Source organism: Melospiza melodia, chromosome Z (genome assembly GCF_035770615.1).
Source record: "Melospiza melodia melodia isolate bMelMel2 chromosome Z, bMelMel2.pri, whole genome shotgun sequence".
NCBI lineage: Eukaryota > Metazoa > Chordata > Aves > Passeriformes > Passerellidae > Melospiza > Melospiza melodia.
The window spans coordinates 45367201-45387901 of NC_086226.1; the positions used below are offsets into that span (position 1 = coordinate 45367201).

General features: G+C 38.1%; 1 protein-coding gene across 10 annotated transcripts in view; it reads left to right on the forward strand.

Moving 5' to 3' along the window:
* Positions 1–20701, forward strand: part of JAK2 (Janus kinase 2) — an 87398-nt gene that overhangs the window by 12746 nt on the left and 53951 nt on the right. Inside the window, exon 1 of one of the 10 annotated variants that reach the window (XM_063181107.1) lies at positions 12737–12874. The exons of 4 other annotated variants lie outside the window; for them this stretch is intronic. The gene's annotated coding sequence lies outside the window, so the exon portion shown is untranslated. Of the gene's footprint in view, positions 1–12736; positions 12875–15365; positions 15476–17807; positions 17906–20101; positions 20122–20701 lie in introns of those variants that run through there. 5 more of the 10 variants (XM_063181111.1, XM_063181112.1, XM_063181114.1 and 2 more) reach the window with 5 other exon arrangements.

The window sequence follows — 20701 nt, forward strand, 5'->3', positions numbered from 1 at the left end:
ATGCAGGATATCTAGACTTGATAACAGCAACACATCATCTGACATATGCAATGGTGTGTTTCTTTCACACAAAAAACAGAAGAAGAAAAAAAACCCTTATGTAATTTTTAGCTCACTCATAGTGCTGAAACTTCTGAAATTGGTAATCTAAACTTCATCACAGGCAGAAATGAAGTAATTTGCAGTGCAGAAGTAAGAAAAAATTGTCAGTTTTTGTGGCAATACTACCTCTAGTGATTACATGAACATGACTTTTCTAAAATCTTTTTCTAGATATATTTCCTTGTGTGTTCTAGGGTTTATATAAGTTTTTAACTTGTTTCCCCATTAGAAGACATTCTTTGAGGGTTGCCTGTTTGCAGATTATCGATAATTTCTACTTGCAATGGATTATTTAAAATTATCGACTTGAGAGCCGTTACACAAGAAGACATGGAAGATTATCAACTCCAAAAGCAACTTGTATGCTCTTGAGTGATAAAGAAATGAAATACTGGGGAGAGCTGGCTCTTTTGTCTTCTACCAAAAGGAAAAAAGCCCAAACCTCTCAAAGGGGCAGAACCAGTTCCTTTGAGGAGTCCAGCTGCTAGGAAAGGAAGGAGGAAATAGGAAACGGAGAATACCCTGAATAAACACAGGAAAAGGAACTTAAAGTGGAGAGCTTTTACAAAATACAGAATAGATCAGGGATATAGAGTAAAGTGGCAAGAAGAAGAGTGGGATTCTTTCTCCTCCTTTTATTCCTTCTGTCTTTTTCAGGAAAGGGAGAGGATTATGATGTATAAAAGAGAATGGAGGAACAAAACCAGAAAAAAATGGAAGGGAATTTAGCTACCAGCATAATTATAGTTCTGCTGGGCTAAATGCTCAGCTTGAGAAGTATTTAGAGGTTTTGCAGGACCAGTACAAGCAATATATTTGCATTTGTGTGGTAAGGGGAAAAATATTTAACCGTTTGCCCAAGTCAAGCTACTACATTGAAAAAGCTTGTGAAGTGAAGGGCCAGAAGGGCAGCCCTCAGTAGCTGAACAAAGGCAGTACAGGAAGGACTGATTCGAGAGCAGCTATAGCTGTAGGAAGGCAATTGGGCTGCATATGGGACTGCTTTGGATTTGTAAAAGGAATAAGATGTAATGATATTTAATCTGGTTTGGTCACAATGAAAAACACCCTTGTTTCAATAATTTGTACATTCACCAGAATGTGAGTTCTGATGTGTGAAGCTTTTGGCTGCCTGGCTGGTACCTCCTGTATTACTGAATTGGCAAAGGTTTCCTACCCAGTCTGTCAGTTAGTCACCAACACACAGAAGCAGAGTGGAAAGGAAGACAACCGTACAAGTATTTCTGTGTTTGGTTTTAGAGTAGAATTGCTTAAAGGGTGAGGTAGACAGCATTAGTAGGAAAGTGTTTGGCAAGGCTGAGATGAGAAGGTGTGTGTAAGCTTGCTGTCACTCTTACCAGCACCTCCTACAAACAGGAGGATTGAGGCCCTTGGGCAGAGAGCACTGAGGTGAGAGGGGGGTTAAAAGTTTGGAGTACTGACATTTTCTTCTGTGTTAAAGGCATAGCAGGCACATTCTTGAAGGGCTCCAGAGGTGGTGTTTTCAGTGCTGCAGTGATCCTCTTTTGACCGAGTTAAAGGACAACTGAATTAACTGGAGTTGTGTAGAGTAGGTGAAGAATGCCAGCAGGTTATTATTTGTCATGTTTTATTTCTAGTCCTTCTGCTGCAGTGAGAAGGGGTGGGAATTAAACTGACATCATCATTACACCTAGTTACTCAGTATTGTTACAGTACTTGAAGTAATTTGAAAAAATACTGTTCCAGAGGTACAACATATAGGTGGCTTTCATCAAAACAAGGAGTTTTGATTGCATTCACTATAAAATAAGGTCCCTAAAATACTAAGAATGAAAGACTAGTCATAACTGGAAATGTGCTTACAGCCATTGAAGTGCGTTTGAAGGAAATGTTTTGAAGTGCTTTTAAAGAGGATCTGCATCTGGTTCACTTTTTTTTTTCCGTTTCTCTGTGTTTAAAAATAACCAGATACGTACATGCAAAAGATTCAGTATTATCACTAGAAACCTGGTTTCTGATCTTTTGGCATTCAAGTTGAAATTTACATTAGATAAATATGCATAAAGCAAGTCAACAACCAAGCATGTTTGACTGCATTATCATACTGAGCTCAAATTGTTTGAGTTCTATTTTTTTTTTTTTTTTTTTTTTTTTTGGTATGAAGAATCATACCAAAATGAATTTGGTATGAGGATTTTGGTATGAGGATGCTTCCCTTCTTGGGATCTCATTCAAAGCCTTGTGAAATCAGCAAAATTTGTTTGAATTCATTTGAAGTAAACCATTTTCATTTTAAGGTATGTGGGCATGATACAAATTTGAGTAATATGTGGCTCAGATAGTTGCTTAATAAATCAAAGCAGGTTTTATGTATATTATCTTTTTATTTAGATTGATTTCTGAGTTAATTCTTGCTGAGGTAAGTAGACTACTAAAAGGTAATTGTTCTAGATAAAATATCAGATGGAGCATTTTGGAGGCTGCCACCATTTAGCACCCACTGGATTTGTTACTTTGACAATATTTCTGTGTAGCAGGTCCTGTTTATTGTTAAAATCTTGAAGTTCTTGGTCTAAGTTTAACAAACTCCTATGTCCCAGAACACTCTTGCAATGTAAGCTAAATGTTGAGAAGAGGTATGGGAAAACTCCAGTGTCCATTTCCTCTTGAAACTTCTAAAGGTAACGGGGGACTAGGGGCTGGAGGATAGGCAGTGGGCAGCATGAGAGAGATTATACTCCTTGCTTGTATTCATTGGCAGACTGGGTTGCAGAGACATACTTTATAGTAGTTGCAAGGGAAAAAAAACCTTTAATCTCCAAACATTTTGCAATTAGTAACATCTCTTCCAATAATAAAATGGATTGTCTGAATTTTTTTTGTCTAAGTGACATTACTTGCTGGTTGATGTAATCATCCCACAAGGTATCTTAGTTTAAAAGAAAAACAAAACGCAACCAAGTCCTTTTCTATCTTTATGTAGAACCCAGAAAAAAGCTATTTCTTTCCAGGAATCAGTCTGCATCTGTGTGTAGGTTTTTTTCCCCATTTACAGATTGAGTTTGTTAGTCATTGACGTTACTTGGAGTAAAATATTGCTGTCTTTCATGTAGTCTAGCAAAGTCTATTGTAGAGTATTGTGTAACATCCTTCAGGTTTGAGGAAAGGGGTTCTCTCATTTTAAAGTTTGGTCTGCACTGCTTGGAAAAAAAATCATGTTAGTGCGAAGAAACTTTAAATTGAACCAGCTACTTTGTGTTTGTTTTTGTTGCATGGCGAAGTTCCTATATAAAAATAAAATTTTGGATTACTGTTCCTTCTTTCATATGCAGATCTTGCAATTGTTTTGCTGACTTTTGCAAGTTAGAAGCTCTTCCAGCAGATTTAGTGGTTGTATCAAATATGTACAACTTTAACAGACAGCAAATGTTTATGAATGATAGATTTATTCTTTGATGTAGTCCTGAATTTTTGCAGTTGTTAAGTATTTTTACATTTGTAATTTGTTGTCTAGATAGTCTTTAAACTAGAATAATCCTAAATAAATGCAGAAACTATAAAACTGTACTTCTGTTTTGGATTTCAGCCAGGTTGTATGTAAGGTCTCCACCCACAGTGATTAAGTCCTTTACATATTTGAAGTATATACATAAATTTGAATGTACTTAATGTTTATTGTATGTGTGTATGTATAAAGAACACATAATCTGCTCCATATATATATAGGTAGTGCTTATGAGATGTGTTTTCTGCTGAAATACATTGAAAATTTATATTAAATTCAGATCTCACTATAGCAGGAGTTACTGTGATTACTACTCAGGGCATGCTCATTTATTTCCCAAGTGTAGCCTGGGAAATTTTTCTTGAGTATCTAAATTAACACTGATATCATTAAAATGCATGTCTTTTAAAAGAAAGTTCTACTTGAAAGGCTTCTATCTAATTTTGTCTGATTGTGATTCCAGTTCAAAGCTTCTTAATACTAGATCATTCCAACACTGGCATGCTGGAAAAAGATCAGTGAAGTACTGCCAAAGATAAATACAGCTGGAGTACATGCTGTACTGCGTGCTGAGGGAATTGTGTATTTTCATTTGGAGAAGTTTAAGGAGACATCAGTTTGTTGTCTTCAGCTACCTGATGGAAGGCTATAAAAAATACAGAGTTGGACTTTTTCTTGAAGGCACAGGGTGTTGGATGAGAGAAAACAAACACAAGGAGCATGGGAAATTTTTGTTAGGTATTAAGGAAATCTTTTTCAGCAGGAGGACAGTCTGAACACTGGAAAAAATTGTTCAGAGAACTTGTGAAATATCCACCTCTGAACATGGTATAAATTTTGTTATATAGGCTTTGAGCCTGGTATAATTTGACCCTACTTTGAGCAGGGATAACAAGCCAAATCACCACCATAAGTGCCTTCCAACTATATTAATCTATTATTATTAGTAGTAGTAGTAGTGTTATTATTTTTCACTTTCTCATGTAATAATTGTGACTTTCAGTTTTATTGCTGTATGAGAACGGTGTATTGTTTCATACCAGAGAAAATATTTGCTTAAATTGCACCTGTGCATGAATAATCATAACACTAGGGTAAATAGTATTGCTTGGTTTTGATTCCCTTTTTATTATTACTTTGAGGTTCTAATTAGTGTGTCTAACAAGCTTTCTAAAGTGTGGGTTTATTCTTGTTTCTGAAGGTGGAATGCAATGGGATACTAAGTCTAAATCCCTGCAAATGTCTGCTGAACTTGTATGGATATTTGTGGTTAAATTAAATGCCTTACTAAGTAGAAAGTATGCTCATGTCTTTTTTTCTGTATGAAACCTTTTATTTTCAGATTTTCCTTGAGTATCTTCCTAAGAAAATAGAAGTTTTTGGCTACAAATCAGCTTTTTCTTAACTCTGCTGGTTTTTCTGCAGATTTAGAGAAACTTCGGTTTCCTGTGGTGCATTTCCAAGTAGGATACATTTTCAAGTCAGCGTTTGGCAGTTGGAGTGGAGCATGTTCCCATACATGTCTCTGCATCTGTGCTAGCAATCCTGTGTTTTTGGAGTGAAAAAAATGCAGAAAACTTCAGTAAATGCTGAAAACTTTTGAATAGTACCAACTGAAACTGGTTTATTGAATGTTGTCCCAGTACAAAGACAACTGCTAAGGAAGTAGGGACCCATTAGGAATACCAGGTGAAAGGGAGAATAAGACTTTAGCTTTCCAGATTTTCACAGATGTAAGCTAATGTGAAACCACTGTAGTGAAAAACTAGACTGCACTAATTATATAATAAATACATAATTATACATAATAATACATAATCTTAGATTTTGGTGATGTTAGAATAGCAGTGTGGGTTGTTTTGTAGGCATTCATAGTTAGTTAAGCTGCTTGTTAAGTTCTGAACATAGCCCTTTTACAGGTGAATTTTCCAGCAAATGCCCTTGGTTCACTGAACTTTTATTTCTTTGACATGTTTATAGAATATACATCTTTCAGAGTTTCTCTGGTTTTTAATGGGATTTAAATGGTTAAATATATCTGTTTATGTACTGAAAAATAGCATGTAGAAGAGTTAATTGGAAAGCTGAGAATTGAAGTGAGGTTTCCTTGGACTTCATAAATTGCATGTTGATTCCTCATGTATTCAAAAGATTTAGTTGAATTTGCAGTAATGTTAACACTTACCTCCTCTGCCTCCACAGTTTTGCCAGCCGCTCAAGTAGTATTGTAAATGGTGTTGTTTTCAGTAGTCCAAATTGTGTTGATGTTTTTTAAAGTGCCACTTTCATATAAGAACTTTCCATAACTGCATTCTTCTCATGTGTTGCCAGGAGGCCTACCACTTCTGTATGAAAATTGAACTAATGTGTTTGTGTGGGTTCAGTTCTCTTGTGGTCTGTCAGTTTGTGTGTGTACCAATCTGCATACCTTATATCTTACATTGTTAATTAAATGCTGCCCCTACTGCTGTTCCAGAAGGTCTGTGTTGTCTGGTGCCCCATTTGGGAGGCAGGCTTTCCAGTTCATGCAGCTCTCTCTGGTGGTCAGCCTGTAGAATCAGTTATGCCTCAATAAAAGCACTGACAGGGTTTTTTCTTTAGTGTATGTCTGTCTTTCCTACTTAAGGGTCAGGAGGCTTTATTGCAGAAGGTCAGTTGCCTTCCTCCTCAAGTCCTTTAAAGATCTGTAGATAATTAACTTAGGTAGTTCTGCCTCACCCCATGATGTATTCCAGTGTGAGTCATTGTCCTTGCCAAACGGATCTGCAGTCCTGCCTAATTTTGCTGCTGTAATCTGTGTCTTACCTGGCAGCAAAACGGCCTGCATTCTTTCTTTTCCTTTCTTGCCCTGTTTACCCAGTTATTTTAGTGTGGAATTGTTATTTTATTATGACTTGTCTGTCCTAGGTCATGCAATGACTGCTCATGTATGTATTTTTCTTGTTTGAAAATACCTATCAGATACGCTGCTCTGAGTTTGCTTTTTGCCTTGCAAGTTGACTTCCTGAGTGATTGATCATGACTATCTGTCTTTTAAGTCAGTAAGTTACTCTAATTCCCTTCCCCTTTTGGGTCACAGAAGAAGAGTGTTAGTCAGTAGGATGGGAGAAAGAAGTAAACTGTAGAAGGTGACAAGAAAAGATGGAGAAAGGAAACAGAAGAAATTACATGGAAATGAGGATTGGATGTTCTTAAGGTTAATCATTTGGGGAGAAAAAAGTCAGACTTTTAAACTTAATTCTAGGACCTTAATATCTTCTGGTCTGATGATTTTCATGTGTGAAGGGACAAGTATTTGTATAATTTTTCATAGTCATAGAATTGCTAAGACTGGAAAAGATCTCTGAGATTGAGCCCAACCATTAACCTAGGACACTATGTTCACCATGAAATTATATCCCTGTGTGCCGCCTCCATATGCCTTTTGAACACTTTCAGGGATGGTAATTCCACCACCTCCATGGGCAGCCTGTTACAATGCCTGACTACCCTTTCAGTGAAGAAATTTTTCCCAATGTCCAATCTAAATCTCCCCATGTGCAGCTTAAGGCCATTTCTTATTGTTCTGTCCATTATTACCTGGAAGAAGGTACTAAACCCCAACTCACTATTACCTTCTTTCAGGTAGTTGCAGAGAGGAAGATGGTTGTTTTCAGGTAAATATCACAAAGCTGTTTTTTTAAATTTGTCTGGGTTTAAAATATTTGTGAATCTTGGATCACTATGAAACTACCCTGGGAAAGTACTGTTGTGGGCTTGTTCTGCTCCTAGCTCTTTTCTGGGCACTTTGCTTTTTACTGGCCACTAGAACTAGATGTGCCTTTGGTCTCATCCTGAATGCCTGTTCTGAAACAAGTGAACCAACAAATGGCCTGGAAAACATGTACTGAGACAGGTTTAACTCTCAAAATCAAGTTGCCTGTTGTAGTTTAGGTAGAGAAAAAACACAAGTATCAGAATTGTTTCATGGGCAGTTGAAAATTAGTCTAAAAATTAGTCAAACAATGCACTAAACAATGACAGTAGCTGAGAAAAGACACAGGCTCAAAGAGTGTTTAAAGTTAGAGGGTCCGCAGTGGGTTGTCTGGCCCAGCCTCTCTGCTCAAGCAGGGCCATTGCGGAGCACATGGCGTAGGATTGTGTCCAGACAGCTCCTGGATATCTCCACTAAGGAAGACCCCACAGCCTTTCTGGACAATCTGTTCCAGTGTACAGTCACCTGCCCAGTAAAGAAATTCATTCTTGTATCCAGGTAGAACTTCTGTTGCTGTTACTGTTAATTTTGTTATCTCATTGTTGTTTCCAGTAACTTGTTCTTATCTCAACCTGTGATTGTCCCCTTTTGTGTCTTCAGTTCTCAACTCCATTCTGCCAGAGTGGAAAGGGAAGATCAAGCAAGTGGTGTTGGCTTGGGAGAGTACTGGTGGGGGCACTGAACTGACGAGTGCCATTCCTTAACCACAACAAATATTTAGAAAAGAAGATGACTAAGTACATCTAGTTAGCTTTGCATGCATTAAGTCGAAGCCACTCCAAAGTGGCTTTTTTTTGGCTTTTTTTCATAAATAAGTAAAAGAACCTTAATTGCTGTTGCTAAATTCTCTAGAGATATTTCAAAACTGGAGTTTCTTTTCTTGTTCTGTAGACAGTTGAATCTGGGCAGTAGTCAGTAAGAAATTTATGTCGCATACTAGTACTAAAGGGAAATTAAATTTTTCAAACTCATCACATTGGTAGTCTAGGGAAGTTTAATAATCACAAAACCATTTGTGATAAACTGGTTCTTGCTGTGATACTGATCACAAAGCAAGTACTTCACCAACTGTAGAACTGCATACTATTAACAAGGAAAACTTCTGCAATATAGGCAAGTACTTGAAGTAGAAAAGCAGTTATCTTTAATTTGAATTATTTTGAAAAACTGAAAGAGAACTATTTTAAAGGCAGACTTGTCTCTAATTTCCCATAAATTCATCATATATATTATGCTAATTGTATGTAAAAGAGCTGAGGGAAGGAGATGTACTGCAAATGTGTTTAATTAATTTTGATGGCTGAATAGATAAAACATGCACTAACATTCCACATGCACATTGTGGGAGAGTTTGTTGTGTGTTCGATGTAGTACAGCCCTTTTCAAACTTAAATGAACAGGATGACCGAGAAATCACGCTGTAGAAAGACCAGTATTAACTTAGCATTGACAGGTGAGAATCAGCTAATTGTGTTGCTCTTGCTTTTAGTGCTTCTGAACATCTAGGTTTGTTTCTCTGCAGTCTGTGCCTTGACCTTTTCAACTTCTCTATGGCTGCACAGCCTTCAGACTCATTTTACAAAAGCAAGGTATGTGGGGTAAAAGCTGTGACAAGACATGAGGAAGTGACAAACTACTTCAGAAGCTGTTGGGAGCTGTCCTTTAAGACCAGCAGCACTTCATTAGGGCATTGAAACTGGTAGTAGTGGTTTTTAGTGGTTTTTTTTTGACTGGAGAAGAAGTTGGCTGGCATGGATGTATTTTATAAAACAATGTTATAAAAGCTGGGACAAGTTTTACCCCCCTGTTAGACTGGGTGTTTTAAAAGCTCTGTAGAAAAACTATGTACTTTCCTTCCAGGAGGAAGCAAAACTGGTTTATCTGAGCAAGGTGTTTGCATAGACTGCTCAAGAAAAATCTGAACAAGTATGAAATCCATACCTGTGAGTTTGTGGACTATGCAAACTATTCCTTCAATTCGTTTTTGTGTGTACTTGCAAGAAAGCCAGATGTTTATAGTTTTTTATTTCATTCATTGTATGTTGCTGGTGGTAAGGAAATAACATAGCTGTTTTGTTCTCTCTCCTTTCTTTTTGAGAGTGGCAGATCAGAGGGTACACAGCTGGAACCACAGGATTAGAGCTGCTTTGTTCTTCTGGAGGATTGTGTTGTTACAAGTATTTACTGTTCTGGTTTCTTTCAGCAAGGCTAGTTGGCTGTGCAACAGGTAACATTTGCCAGTAGTTGAGACTAAACAGTAGTTGAGACTGACTTATTCTGTCATTTGGAGCATGCAAAGCATGCTGTAGAGACAGAATCATAAAGGTTGGAAAATGCCTCCAAGGTAAGTCCAGCATTTGACTGAACACCACCATGCCCACTAAAACCATACCATGAAGTGCTGTTTCTACTCCTTTGAACTCTTCCAGGCATGGTGAATCCAGCATTTCCTGAGCAGCCTATTCCAGTGCTTAACCAGTCTTTCAGTGAAGAATTTTTTTCATTATATCCAGCCTGAACTTCTCTTTGCACAGCTGGAGTCATTTCCCCTTGTCCTGTCACTTGTTACTTGGGAGAAGGGACACTGCCTTGCAACAACCTTCTTTCTCATAGCAGCTACAGAGGCTGATAAGGTCACCCCTGAGCCTCCTTTTCCCTAGGCTGAATAATCTCTCCTCCCTCAGCTGCTCCCCACAAGAATTTATGCTCCAGACCCTTCACCAGTTCCTTTGCCCTTCTCTGTGCATGCTCCAGCACCTCGATGTCCTTGTCAGGATGGGGCCAGTACTGACCACAGGACTGAAGGTGTGGCTTCACCAGTGCCAAGTACAGGGGACAATCAGTGCTCTGCTCCAGCTGGTCCACAGCCTCTTGTGCTGTGGTGGCTGAAGTTCATTAAGAAAAAGCAGTCACTTCTACTGGTGTTTTTTCTTACCCCACAATGGAAAGATTAAAACAGTGATTTGAACATTTGTTTTCACTTGGTCTAGCTCAAGGGCTCTATTGAAAGACTCCTTAAACCTCCGCATTTTTATTTTCTTCCTCAGATTAGCTCCTGCAGCCTTTGATTTTTTTGGTTTTTTTCCCCATTAAGGTATTTACTCCTGCTTCCTTTAATTTTATGTCAGTTTAAAATAGGATTTTTGTAGGTTTCATTTGTTCTAATTTAATTTAAAAAAACATCCTGAAGATGTTCAGCAATAGGAGGCTGGCAATGGGTTTTAATGCTTGAAGGCTGCAGTTGCAGTGCTCAAAGGCATGGGCTACCTCTTGACGTTTCCCTTCCATGTTTAAAGAGGGAATAAAGACTAAAATCTTCAGCTTAATGTTCCTAATCACCACCCCTGACACTCAGCAATGTGATCTCCTCCTCCATCAACTTTTTCCAGCCCATTGAGAGAATAAGTAAATGCTGCTTGGAGAGTGACTGAAGAAACATTTGCCAAGGCTTAAAATAATCAGTCCTCCTTCCCTGTAGATGGGGAGGGGGAGAATGAGGGCAAGGAGGGGAACAGAATGCACTGAACCACCTGTGGTATATTTTAAACTTCAACTATTCATGCTTCTTATTTCTCCTCATGTGTAGCTGTTATTTGGACACCATGTGAATGAGAAGTCAATGAGTTTCTTAACCTTAGTATGGGAAGTGTTCTTTACCGTATGCTCTGCAGTATCTGATTTGTTAGACTGGCAATGCAGGGCATACTCAATAGAACCAATAAAAACTGGAAAAAGAGTGTCCTTGGTGGTGAGTGACATAGCACTGGTTAAGTTGGATGAGTCTGGGACCTGATGAGGAGAGAACATATTTGCCAGAGGTAGAAGAGGAATAGAAGAGTCCTAAGTACTCTTTTATACAAGACAATGATGCAGAGATGTAGAAGATTAAGTGGGAAAAATATCTATGCTTTTCTTGGTTTTCTTGATTTTCACCATGTGACTCAGTGCACTGTTTTCATTTTCCACCTGAACTGAGACTCATGCTTTTACTTCTTCCTCTGGTCATGGAGTATCCCCCTCCTCTGGTACCTGTCACTGCCTCCCAGCAAATAATCCATGAGAAGATACTTTCTTCTCAGGAGTACTTGGAACTTCTTCCCAGGTTTTCATTTGTGTTCAGTTGTGTTTCCTAAGGTCTGGAAGAACTTAATTTTCGCAGGATGCCTCTTTTGGGATTTTTCTAGGAATCAAATGGCACCCAGGTGTTCAGTCATGTTCAGTAGTTACTGTTTTCCTGTGACAATCGAGATGAAGCAGGCTCCAACCTTTTTCTCATCTGCTTAAGCACAAGCATTGATTTCACCGTGTGTGTATTAAGGTTATGCCTGCCTTTGAAACGTGAACTTTTAATTAGTTTTAAACAAGTTAAATTAATTTTTATTTAGTTTTAAAGGAGTAGAGTAAGTGCTAAATCACTGAGGTAATTTCAGCTAAAATTTGAACCTGGTTTTGTACCCAATTGTAGGTGAGAGAGGAGAGGAGAAATTCTCTTTATTAGAAATGCTTAGTTGGGAGGGGGAGCGGGGATGGGGAAAGAGATAAAGCAGCTGCTTTTGAGAGAAGTTTGGGCTCAGACTTGGCGTACTAATCTGTGCTTTTGATGACCTAGTAATGCATTCTACACTTGTAGACTATTCAAGCAACATCCAGGTTTTAGAGTCAGGGGTATTCAGATTTTTCTGGAAGTTCTGATGTGTCATTTTCTAATACAGGTCATATTGTCCTTTCTCTCTCAATTCACTCTCATTTTTTCCCTCAAAGATTTGCTTGTTTTACCTGTTGCCCACTCTTTTTCTTCTTTCTGGTGGAGATTGTGTACAACACATAAAATGCCATAAAATCTTCAGTGTGACTCAGCTGCTGTGCTTACGCTGCCTAACAGGACACAGTCTGAGAGGGAGATAATTTGGTTTTAGGAAGTTTCCGTATCAGATGAGATAGGATCCTTCATCAGAGAAGGCATCCTTCCATTACCCTGTCTTGCTGTCCACAGAAGCTTCTGGTAAAAAGAAGCTCAAGAACCACTTCTTATGTTATTTTGATTTCAGATTCTAGGTTTCTAAAATCCTTTGTCAAGTACCAGAGTTATTTAACTGCCATAACCTCCGCTGCACCTCTTTGTCTTGGGTCTGGCTGGGATGGAGTTCATTTTCCCACAGGTGCCCTCACACTGCTGTGCTTGGCACTGGCCCCGACAGATGTGTTGGTGACACACCAGAGTTCTGGCTGCTGCTGAGCAGCCCTCGCAGCACCAGCGCTGTCTCTCCACCGTTCCACCCTCCCACCAGCAGCCTGGGGCTGGGCAAAATCTTGGCAGAGGGCATAACCGGGACAGCTGACCCAAACTGACCAAAGGGATATTCCGTACCATACGATGTCAGCTCAGACGGAAAAGCTACGTAAAGGAGGAGGAAGGGAGAGCACTGGTTGTTTACAGCGTTTGCCTTCCAGAGCAGCTGTGACATGTGCTCCAGCCCTGCCTCATGGGCAGTGGCTGCACATTGCTTGCTGTTGGGAAGTGGAGAATAAGGGTTTGTCTTTGCTCATGCGTGCATGAACTTTCGCTTTTGCTTTACTAAACTGCCTTATCTCAACCTATGAGTTGTTTTCCATCTTTTTTCTCTCCTGTCCAGATGCAAAGTGGAGTGGTAGAGTGGCTCAGTGGGCACCTGGCCTCCAGCCAAGGTCAACCCACCAGCCCCTTCTCACGATTCTGACTGCCTGTCTGAAGTGACAGGCAGAATCCATCCCAGCCTACAGCTATCCTGACATATGCTGCTTGTGCCTGTAGTTAGGCCAAGTGTTCAATGGTGATCTTTGTCTATGAACAGTTTTCAGGGAGGTAGAAAGGGAATGCATCTGGTGAATGAAAACTTATTATTTCTTAGTGCAGATGGAATAATAACAAGACCATGTTTTTGTGAGTTTGTTTTATTTACTGCTTGAAATAATGTAGAGGGCATTATGTCCTGCATAGTAAAGACATTTAGAGTGGAGCAGGACCACAGTCACTAAGCATTTTGTTTCTGTTGCAGGCATGAAGAATATCTTGCTCACCTATGAGGTACTGCATAATACAGCTTTTGATAGAGTTGTTCACAGTAGTGTAACGTTTGTTACCTACTTATATATCTTTTCTGAACTCTAAAGAGTAATTGAAAACGGAGTTAATAAACACTGTGCAGAATCACTGTGTTTAGTTACTTTGAGAGGTGTTACATATGTTGATATATTGCATCTATGTCTTTCCCTCAGTGCTTTTCTTTTCCTTGGTTTCTTCCTTATTCCAAGGACGCTGTGAACTCTGTGTTCAGAGGAGTTTTTCTCTTTCCTCTCCCTAAGGTTTCCTCTGTATACTAAAACTGGAAGATCAAACATGAGGAACAGTTTGGGAAAAGTTACAATAAGAGTTGAAATTTAAAATGGATTTTTTTTTTCAGTATTCAAGCAATTTGGAGATTTTTCAACTATTTACCTTATATGAAAGGAATGAGGAGATAAAGCTTCCTTTTGCAATGATTTTTTTTTCTGTTAAATACCTTTGTATTAGATTTGGAAAGTGAGAGAAGTGACAGTGTTTTATGTAAAGCATCCTAGTATTGAACTGCAGTGGAAACTGAAAATATTAGCATTATTATGTGTCGTTACAGACTTGTTCAAATATATAGAGATTATCTAGAATAGGGGAAGGGTTCTGGTGACAATGATGCTACCTTTGTCACTGACAGAAGCATGTTCTCTTTTGTGGCAAAGCCACATTGTGGAGGTTTGTTTTTAACCAAATTTGATACTAAAGAGTTTTTTAGATCAGTGATCTAAAAAATTAAGGCCTTGGTCTGACTTCTTCATTTAACTGGGGGATTTTTTATATTTTCTTTTTGTCTGTGTGCCAGTCAAAGGGATTTAGTGCCCTGTATCTGTATTTACTTTAATGACTTGAAACTTAATTCACTTATTTTGTGGTGGATTGACAGACAAATATTGTTATGTGTAGTTTGGGCCTAGATATGGGTGGCCTCTTTATTGCAGTTACTAGTAGTCAAAGTTCTTACTAAGTCCCAATTGAGGAAAAAAAAGTATTTAAAAGCCTAGTTACTGGTAGATGTGACAAACTCTAAAAGGGCCGTAGAGGGGAGAGGGATGTCCATTTATAGGTGCTGGAATGCCTTGTCAGAAGTGGTCTGCTCAGACATTTTTAATTCCTGCCTAGGATTTTTAATTGGCTTTTGTTTGCTAATTGGAATTTATATTTAGCAAATCTAAGAACTACTAGTATTTATAGTGATTTGTAGTTTGTTTAGGAATACCTTTGGGGCCTCAAAGCATGCATAAGGAGAGGAGAGGCCATGGTTGGTTTTAATCTTTGAGTTCATTTCAGTGGGTTTCAAGCAATTTGTCTTGTAAATGTATGTACAAAACTTTATCTCTTAGAGCAGCTAGTTCAGATGGAGACAATTCTTACTCAGTATTTGAGTAAGAATTTATTATAATTAGCAAATTATGAAGAACCTTGGGTGTAATAAACTGTGTTGCACTTGTATTCTAGACTTAGCTCCAGCTTGTCTAAATATTGCATTCAATGAAATAAAGTGTCAAAGAGTCTGCAGTACTGTTTACAGGCATTTTTGGGGAGCCTAGCTGGATTTTTCATTGCCTCATGGTCACAGCTTGCTTTTGTCAACTTTGCATTAGTCGTTCTGCTTTACTTTGGGAAGTGGTTCTTGGGGTCCACACTTCTGTGCAACAGCTGGTTCCAAAACCTGGAGAGAGAGATGAAATTTTTATTTCATCACAGCTGAGGTGAAGCGGGAAATAACTATGCCAAGTTTACTGAAAAGTTCTGTAAAAAACTAAGTGACTTGTAAGTCTGAGATGGTCTAGGAAAGAGTTGTTCTTCTGTAAATTAGAGAATGGAATATCTTAGATGTTGAACAGATCACCTGAGGTAGATTCAAATTTCCTATCCATGAGTGGGTTGGAAAAAAATGCTTTTAGACAAGATTAGAACAGTATGATTGCTGAGTTGGAGTGGGGACTTGCAGGGAGATCTGAGGTGCCCTGGTTCGTGTTACTGAGTGCGTACATCTGCAGAACATTTGGGTGAGTTCCCACAATGCTGAGGACATTGAAAGGTGCGTGAAAGCCCTCAGGGCTCAGAGGCAAAACTTGTGTTGAGAGATCTGAGTGTTTTCAGGATTTATTTTTAGTTTTCTGTTATCAGAAAGAATTTTAGTGGGAGTTAAATAATTGTTTAGTGGGAATTTTGCAATGTAACATGTTTTCAACAACTTACCAGTTATTAAATTCATAGCACTGTTGTGCTATGAATGCTTAATCTCTATTTTATAATGCCTTGTCATAAAGGAACTGATAATAGCACAATCTGTAACAGCATATTTTAAAATCCAGAAAAGAACACTGTATCCTCCTGTCTAATCTTCTATATATCATAAACCAGTCAGTTACACTTGGGTTTTTCTTCCTCCCTTCATCAAGTTCAGTGACATAGGATTATCTAAAACCTATTTTGTAACAGTGCATCTACTCTTCATGTTTTAAAATCAGGAAATACAGAACCTATGTCTTTCTTAACAGTTTTTTTTTTTTTTTTTAGTAATTTGACAGTCTTTTTTCTGAAAGAAAAAAAGAATGTTTTTTAAATAGGTATTTATTCTAAAGCTGTTGTATATCTCATTTAAACAGTTCCTTGTTTTTCCACTATGTTTTTTATTTCTTGAGACTGTCAGGTAGTCTGCTAGATCATTTTAGTGTGTTGGGGCACAATTTTCATGGTCTTGTCTTGTGCAATTTTCTTATGGTATTTCAGGATATCATTTCAAAAATCATGAAAAAAGGTTTGTGTCATGCTTGTTTCAGAGCTTGGGGGAACAGTTAATGTGAATATAGGAGGTTCTAAGTTTATTTTGGAATATTTTCTTTCTCTTTGAAAGTGAAGTGCACAATTGAATGCTTAATCATACTCAAAACAGAGTTCTGTAAATACTGGATACACATGATGATAATTTGACTTTTCTGCAGTGTTTGGGGAAGCACCAGTCTGTTCTTTTTTTAAGATGTTCAAGAGAACACAGACTATTTGAAATGCTACATTGTGAAAATATGCTTGTCTTAATGTAATGTTTCTTTCTCCTTGTCACTTCTATTAGACTCCTGCAGAATCTCTGCTAGTGGTATATTTTATGAAAAACCTTTGTTTACTTTCAGAGCCCTGGGTTTTCTGGTCAGCAATTTTTTCTGACAATGTGCGTTTATGGAGATAACATGATCTTGGCAAAGCAAGTAGTGCAGTATCTTTGCAAAAGCTGTCTGGTGTTTCAGATAGGGAACAAGTGGAGGACTCACAGGCCATTGGTGTTTAAGGAAACACTAAGTGAACTATCAAGCAAGTACATTTTCCTGAATTGTAAAGATAAAGCATCAACATTGCTGTCATAAATTATTCAGCAATACAAAGCATTAACATAGGATTTAAAAAAAAGTATGTATTCTTTTGCAAAAGTACTTCAGCTCTTCTCCTAAAGAGTAGCAAGAAGCTGCAGTATTTATATGTTATAATATCTTTCTATATAATGGCAATGTTAATATATTGATATAAGTATTTATATATTGATACAGTAATTGAACTCTGAATCATTATTTGATAGGTTTGTGAATACATTTACATAGTACTGACTTTACTATTTAATCAAACTTCTACAAAAATAATTTTATTGGAAATATTTCTGTGGCAGTTGCTTGAATATCTCAGATTGTTGCTTGCATGTCTCAGATGGTCTTTGTTATGTTTTGTTGTCTCATTTTATGTGATCAGGCCCTGACTCTACGTTCATAAAAGTACCTAGTCAAAACCTTGTTGAAACCGTATGGGGTCTAAGTAGGAGAGCAGGGAGGGGAGTGTTCTGGGTTTTTGTTGGCTTTTCCTTTGGCTGTATTTTTGGGGGGATTTTTTTGTTTGTTTGTTTGCTTGGTTTTCTGGGGGGAGGGTGTTTTTTAAGGCAGAGTTGTAAACAATATTAGTGGCCTGGGTTCCTGTAACTGATGTGTCGCTGTAAAGAGCCAGCTTGGTTTCCTTTACAAGACTTTAGGCACTTTTCCAAAGACAAGGAGGAAGGAGGGCAATGACACCAAAATCCCCTAGAAACTCCCGCACCTTGAAGAGGGAATTTGTACGATGAAATTTGCATTAGATCTGACCTTTTGAAGTGCAGTTTCTTAACTGAAGCTGAAAAAGCAGGGTAGGCTGAAGAAAGTATTTCTGGAGAGTCCAGAGGAGACACTGACATCTATTGCTCTTGCCTGTTTGGAAGAGTTTGCTGATTCACTCTGACTTAACTGTTATCCTGTTTACATGCTGACAGTAATTTCTGCAAAGAGCTAATTTGTTGAAGCACATGTTTCCAGATTCTGTTCAGATAGTGTAGCTGGCATAGTAGTAGTTCCTTCATCCAGATGTTTTCACATTTTTGATGTCTCTCTGTCTCAGATTTACCAGATTTGTTTTCTCCCATATTTTTCCCAGAAAAAATGTTACAGGAATCAAGGTAATGCATGTTTTATCACAGCCTATTATTGCAGTTTTCTTGTCCAAGACCACTTTACCCTTTGCTTTGGTCAGATGATGAAAACTGGCGGGGGAAAGAAGCCAAATAATGTGTGAAATTGGGAGCAGCAGGAGTGACATCTTACAAACATAACATTGTGTTATGTTGAGCATAGTGGATCTTCTTGTGGTTTTTCTTTTTGTGGGCAGAAGAGGTGGTTGGAGTTATGATTATTATATTCTCCATGGTGCTTTACTGTGTATGACAGACTGTAAAAGTGTACCTTTAATCTCTAATGGTAGATATTTAGAAGTTTGGCAAAGAGTAGTAGTTTCAGTTGGGATATTCTGGAGTTGAAACTGGAGGCACCATTTCACCTAGAATGATAGAATGAAGAGACCTGGTGATACTGTTCCATGGAATTATTTCTGACTTAAGTGACTGCAAATTTCATCAAACAGTCTTTATGGTTTGAGTAAGAGATTTTTTTCTTAAGATGTTCTGATTCTTGGGTAGGAATCAGAATCATTAATTTCCCACTTTTTTTTCTTTTGTCTCTTTTTTCTTTTATGTTACTAAATGCAATCTGTGTTGAAAGAGAAAAGCCACAAAATAAACCGTGAAGGAGAAAGCATGTTTTTAATCATTGTTTTGACATTTGCCTTTAGAATGGTTCTTCCTCTTTCTGTTTACCTCCTACACGCCTAGTGGATACTTAGTGATGTCACTGCCCTTTCCCCCTACTACATAATCTTCTGCTCCTGGTTCTCAGGAAAATTCTAGCTCTTCAGCCTTCTTGAGCTCTGCATGTAGTGTAAACACATATGACAGTTGCTGTAGAGGCTGTACTGTTACTAAGCCCTGAGGAGGGAAGTTGCCAGACTGGGGAAGTGAGATAAGAGTGCATGAAAATGGAGATGACAGAATTCAGAAGGAAGTCCTAAAGAGTTTAACTTTTTAAAACCCAGGTCTTGGAAAAAGCTTCCTGAACAAATGCAAGCAGGGCAATTTATACTAATAGCCAATGGCAACTGGAAAGAGTTATGACTGGTTTTCCTCACAGAAGGGTTTGCTGTGAGAAACTGTCTCTCTTCTGTGAGGAAGAGAACTTTTTAATTTCTGTCAGTAAATAACTCTGCTTGGTTAAACTGTCGTGTTGATATTTACTTAGAGGATAATATTTTTTATAGACTCAGACCTCCGGAGTCCATCTGTAGAGGGAGAGGATAAAGAACTTTGTCAAAAGTCAGATGTCTTTCAGAAGTACCAGACCTCAGCAAGTGGTGGGTCTTGGCTGTTCTCAGTTCTATCTATTCCACACGTAAGCTGCTAAAACCAGAATGTACCTGGGAAATCCCTGCCTGCCACAGAAGGCTGAGAGAAGAGCAACTGGTTGAAACCTTTTCCATTGTGACACAGCTGGTGCCTGCCGTGCCACTCTTCAGCACTCGCTGACTGCAGTGTGAAATGTGTATGACTTGTGATAGCTTAGCACCAGCCTGTGTGGCTCTTGACAGCATCTGTAGGCCAACATCTGCATTGCAGCTGTTGATGCTATTCTTTGGCCCTGCAGTACTGTAGAGACAAGTGCTGGTTCATGTTTTCACAAATGACTCTTCAATTATGACAGCAGGAATTGCATCTGGGAAAGAATAGCTAGCTTTTCAAAAGTGTCTTCCAGCATCACCTCCAGACTGTCTCAGTCTTGCAACATTTAAGAAAATGAAGTAATTTCACAGACTACTTTGGTGTTGTAATTTTTGCTTTTGTTTGCACTTCCAGTATTTTTTAACTTGTGAGTGAGGCTGTAACTGTCTTATATATTCTCTAGAGGTTGTTGAAGGCTTTTTCCCTAAGACAGTATTTTTAACAAAAATGACTTTTAATAGAAAAATACTTTTTTTCTTCTTCTTCTTTGGTGGTTTGTTGGAATACTTTTTAACATTGCTATTTTTTCATTGAATCTTTTTTTATCATTTCTTAACTTCTTCATAATGCATTGGTAGTTTTTCCTGTGTAGAAGCTGGTGCTTTGATTGCTCACTGTAAAATAGTTTTTGTAACCAAAATCCAGCTAGGCAGAATGAGACCAGTAGTGAGAAATCCTGCTTTTTACCTTGAATTAATTTCCTTCATGTGCACAGGAGCATTGGAAATTCCTGTTTAATGTCTTTCTGAAAGAAATCAAAGAACCAATTCAGGAAGACCGGTGCTTTAGTAAGTAACTTGGAACAATCTTTTGTTCCGTGATCTGAGCTATTAAACAGTACTCAATTTTCAGTACAGTTAACCAAAAAAAATCTAGTATGATGTAGCATACTTGTGAAAACAGCACTTAGTCCTAATTTTGGTGTTGTCATCTTTAATTGTATCACTTTAAAAGAATTTGGGAGATATGTAGGCGAATAAAGGTAAATTGGTGATATTTTTCACATGCTTCATGCAAAAGGCCTTCCTGACCCATTATTGGTACTTTTCCTATGTCTTCTGCGTATATAAAGATGTGCAGAGAATGGTGGCTCTGAATGGACTAAGGACCCTCAGATACTATTATCTTGGGACATAATCTGTGCCAAATGATTGGGCAACTGTTTGAATTGCTTGAAAATTTTCTGATGAAATAGACTTTTGCTGAAATTTGTCACCATGGTGAAACTGAAATGTTTTGCAGATATGGACCAACTTTTTCCAAAGTTCTAATGGAATCTAAACAGAGCTGTTGCTTCTGGGCAAGTCTTTGATTTGATTACTTCTCTGGTAACTCACCTACTTGGCATGTTACTGTGGTGTTGAGGCT